General features: G+C 45.0%; 1 pseudogene; it reads right to left on the bottom strand.

Moving 5' to 3' along the window:
• Positions 1-2,427: 2,427 nt before the first annotated feature.
• On the bottom strand, positions 2,428-2,546 carry LOC126261228 (5S ribosomal RNA; annotated as a pseudogene).
• Positions 2,547-5,070: the final 2,524 nt, after the last annotated feature.

The following is a 5,070-nucleotide window of genomic DNA, read 5'->3' as shown; positions in this document are numbered from 1 at the left end:
TGGGGGAAAGGAGGAGGCTGGGCTGTGGATGGGGAGGGATATTGTGGTGGGGGTGGCAGACAGTGAAGTGCTGCAGATTGCACAGAGGGCAGGAGAGACTTGGGGAGGGGGGTGAAGTAGCAGCAAAGAACAGAAGTAGAAGACAAGAGTGTGACGGCGGAATGACGGCTGTGCAGTGGTGGAATGGGAACAGGGAAGGGACTGGGTGAGTCAGGAGAGTGACTAACGAAGATTGAGGCCAGGAGGGTTACAGGAATGTAGGATGTGTTGCAGGGAGAGTTCCCACCTGCACAATTCGGAAAAGCTGGTGTTGGTGGGAAGGATCCATGTGGCACAGGCTGTGAAGCAGGCATTGAAATGAAGGATGTCATGTTTGGCAGCTTGTTCAGCAAAAGGATGGTCCACTTGTTTCTTGGCCACAGTTTATCAGTGGTGAATTATGCAGACAGACAGCTTCTAGGTTGTCATGCCCACAAAGAATGCAGTGCCGGGTTGCAGCTTAGCTTGTAGATCACATGACTGGTTTCACAGGTAGCCCTGCCTTTCATGGGATAGGTGATGTTCATGACCGGACCGGAGTAGGTGGTGGAGGGAGGATATATGGGACAGGTGTTCCATATAGGTATGTTACAGGGGTATGACCTATGAGGTAAGGGGTTGGAAGCAAGGGTTGTGCAAGGATGGGCGAGTATACTGTGTGGTTTGGTAGATGGCGGAAAACCACTGTGGGAGGCATGGGTAGGATAGTGGACAAGACATTTCTCATCTCAGGGCATGATGAAAGGTAGTCGAAACCCTAGTGGAGAATGTAATTCAGTTGCTCCAGTCCTGGATGGTACTGAGTTATGAGAGGAATGCTCCTCTGTCGCCACAGACTCCCACCATCTCCCAAAGTCCCACCATCCGGCCACAGATTCATATGAATCCTTCCCACTAACAACAGCTTTTCTGAATTGTGCAGGTGGGAACTCTCTGTGCAACACATCCCACAATCCTGTAACCCTCCTGGCCTCAACCTTCATTAGTCAGTGTCCTCGCCCATCCAGCCCCTTCCCTCTTCCCATTCCAACACTACACAACCATCATTCCACCTTCATACTCAGTTTATACTTCTTTTTCACACCATACACCCACTCCTCCCCCCATCTTACCTCTCCCCTGCTCTCTGCCTGACCAGCAGCGCTTCACTATCCACCACCCCTATCATACTATCCCTCCCTCTCCCCCGACCCAGCCTCCTCCTTACCCCCACCCCGTCGTCACTCCCATCAAGTAGTGTTGCTGCTGTGCTTGCAGTGTGGTTTCAGTTGCCTGAGACTGCAGTCGTGTGTGTGAGTTGTGTTTGAATGTGTATGTGTGTGTGTGTGTGTGTGTGTGTGTGTGTGTGTTTGTGTGTGTGTGTGTGCCTACATCTATTGTTGACGAAGGACTTAATGGCGGAAAGCTTTATTTGTGACAAGTTTCGATTCTACGCATTTTATTGTAAGCTCTCTTGTTGGTACTTTCCAAGAATGATTACCTATCGAATCCACGCACCCATAAGTCGTACGTGCCATTCGATTTCGACCACACGATTCAGATGGCGCGAATTATGACAAATGTGTAGTGTGTTGCCAGGAGAACATAATTTATCGTTTCTGGTTGTGAATAGCAATGAGCGAAAGCGTTATAGTTGCGAGTTCCAGTAGACTCACATGAGGAAATCTAGTTCCTCACTTATGTAGTGCGGAAAGTTGTTTGAAATTGTTGGGACTTCGATTTGCTTTCAAATGGGGACAGCAGGAATTGCATAGAATGCTATGGCCTCACCTTCGTGAAACTTCGTAAGAAAACTGCGGATGCTAATTTCCTTTGCAAGTGTACTGCGCTCAGTGTTACAAGAGAACATCTATAAGAAAGAAATCATCGTTTGGCAGCTCCAGGTTATCCACTGAGAAAAGCACCAATTTAATTTGTTATTGGATAAGGGACTATACGCTACAAGCGGCAGCTTCTGAAACACAACTGTCCACGAACACCATGTGCGATTGATACGGTTTCTGCCGAGACATCTATTACGTAATATTCCTGAACGACAGTATTCCAATCGGTGGATAGAACGAGGTTGCCGAAATAGAAGAATCAAGTATAGCTGTTAGGAAATACCCGGAAGGACGGCCGTTGAAAAATGAAGTTGGACGTATTTGGGTATCTGCCGCCACTGAAAGAGAATCTCGTAAGTGTTATTTAGTTCGAGTTTATGCAAGAAAAGGCTTTAAGTCATGCAACACCTTAAAGAAACAAGAACTTGTGAATCTAAAAACCAAAAAAAAACATCGTCCGAACACGCCTTGAAGGCCTAACGATACCGGCCGACCGCCTTGTGCTGCTACTTCTCAGTGAAGTAGCTCCACAATTGACCTCGCAATGTCTGAAGCGCACTCCGCTTGCCAACAGCACTCGGCAGTCCTCGGCAGTGACCCATCCAAGTGCTAGTCAAGCCCGACAGCGCTCAACTTCGGTGATCTGACGGGAACCGGTGTTATCACCGTGGCAAGGGCGTTGGCGAATCTGTGAGTTATTCTGTTGAATTGGTGTGATTGGACGATCCATATGTTCCCACAGGAGCCGGCCGCGGTGGTCGTGCGGTTCTAGGCGCTCCAGTCCGGAGCCGCGCTGCTGCTACGGTCGCAGGTTCGAATCCTGCCTCGGGCATGGATGTGTGTGATGTCCTTAGGTTAGTTAGGTTTAAGTAGTTCTAAGTTCTAGGGGACTGATGACCACAGCAGTTGAGTCCCATAGTGCTCAGAGCCATTTGAACCATTTTTTGTCACCACAGGGAATATCTAACGCTTGTGGGAATTTCTAAAATAGTCTATAAAAAGAAAAGGGCGTCCAGGAGATAAGGATGATCTCTGCCTCTACCAATACCCATGTTTCCCCACCTTGAGGTACTTTGGAAAAATTAACCCACCCTGATATTCTCCCGATATTTCCGACTGACAAAGCAAGAGTGTGCCCGAGTTATTGGAAAAAAGGATTCTTCAACATGAGGAATATTGTCTGACCAGTAAAGTAAATAAAGTTACTACTTTCATTAGTAATTAATTATAACTTAATAAACGTTCGACTTTTGTCTTTGCTCTAGTGAACGCTGTGAACAGTATCCATTATTCGCGCCATCAGAGTGGTCGACATAGAGATGCGCTTTCGATTTATGTCGTTAGGGACCCACTCGTTCGATAGCCAATCATTCTTGGAAATTACCCTCCTGTCCCTAAAATGATGGATAAATAATATTTAGTTAATGTTAGAATAAATAATAAATAATAATCTCACATTCTTAATGTGACCGTTCGTGCTGCTTATTTACTCAATTCTTGCTCAGCTACTGCCCGAGTACTTGTTTTCTTCATGTTTACTGTCCCTCTTAATACATATCGATAAAACAAATACGCACTTTACTAAACTAAGATCGCTCTATCAAATGGACAGGAAAAATTTCGGTTTAAAAAATCGTTTCATTTTCAATGGAAAATAGACTGACGCTTTCCGTCGATACTGGAGGTCGCATAAAGGACGTGATGATCAGCATTTATTTTTGCTGTCTCTAGCTACTCACTGCAAAAATTAAAGTGCACATAGCTGCAGAAACACCAAAGGAAATGGATCAGGCATTTCTTGGGAGGAACACGCTGTATTCCACAATTGGTGTTAGACTTGTAGGCGTTTTAGAGGGATTTAATATAGTTGTGATGAGAAACCAAGGTCCGGAAGTTTACGATTTGGATGTGAAGTAAGTTTGATTGTCGGATCATTTTCAAATCTACTCTTTCACTAATCCTCACACAGTGGAGATAATAAGCTCTGACCTTCGTGTTCTGCAGGAGCAAGTTCACGTGGTAACATAATTTGCGCACAATGTGTATCTGCGGCGCATGCTTTCATACATACAGGTAAACTTTCATACATACAGGTCATAAACTTCGCAGCGTGCCGGTGGAGCCACAGTCAACATTCCTAGTTGCGAGCGTGCCAGTTTCTCGCAGGCCTCGATATAGTTAGATGACAGTTACATGTGATGGACTGTAATCGTACTGTTGCGTTTCTAAACGCAGAGTCGGAGTTATGTCGAAGATATGACTGCTCCGTTCCTCAAATCCTTTTAAAAATGAAGCAAAATATTGTCGGACATTGGCGTTATATTGTCGGGCATGGGCGTCTTAACAAACGTTTGTGTGTGATGTTCATCCTGTGAGTAGTAAAACATATAATAGGAATTATGAAACACTCTATACATAAGAGGGGTGAAAACCATATACACAAAATTCACTTCCTGTGTCAAAATGTTTACAGTGCACTGCTCTCCCGCCAAAGGCCCATCAAGGTTTTGGCGCTATGGATGTTTAGAGACGGTGTTCAGGCTGCTGTGTGGCTAATATTGCTTCAGAGATGTTGCTAACATTCAAATTAATGCACATCTGTCACCTACGTGTTAATGTCGGGTTAAGAGGTTTAGAACATGCTGATGTCTCACGAATAATGGCTGCAGCTTTAGTGGAATAGGGAACCCTCTTCTCTGGTGTTCTATCAGTGTCTCGTACAGCAAACGCTTCATCTCCTCATAAAAATTGAAATTCATACGACAAAATTTTCACCAACATCTCTAAAATGGCATTAATCGCACCATACTTTGAACACTTTCCTTCAACATCGCTACCGTCAAAATCCTCACAAAACATAAATAGGATGTAACGGGTATAGGTGCCGGTATTTTTATATGTGGTGCCCTAATCTGTACACACATAAGTGTGGTGCTTGTCTTTGCGCTGTCTCGAACAGTCTTCCCACAAACACGTCACAAACCTACGCCTGTCAGTATAGAGTAACTGCTTGTGTTAACTTGTCCTCACATAAACACCTGACCTATTGCCTATGGGAAAATAAGCATTACTGACTTGCTCTTGCCACACATATTTTGAGATACAGGGCGTGCATACACTTTGTTCAACATGTAAACGTCAATACAGATATCTAGAGTTAGGTTATGACATGTTCGATGTGCCTGCCATCATTGGCGATGACGTAGCG

The sequence above is a fragment of the Schistocerca nitens genome, chromosome 5 (genome assembly GCF_023898315.1).
Source record: "Schistocerca nitens isolate TAMUIC-IGC-003100 chromosome 5, iqSchNite1.1, whole genome shotgun sequence".
Classification (NCBI taxonomy): domain Eukaryota; kingdom Metazoa; phylum Arthropoda; class Insecta; order Orthoptera; family Acrididae; genus Schistocerca; species Schistocerca nitens.
The sequence above is the reverse complement of the archived record's forward strand: the minus strand, read 5'-3'. Positions and strand labels throughout refer to the sequence as shown.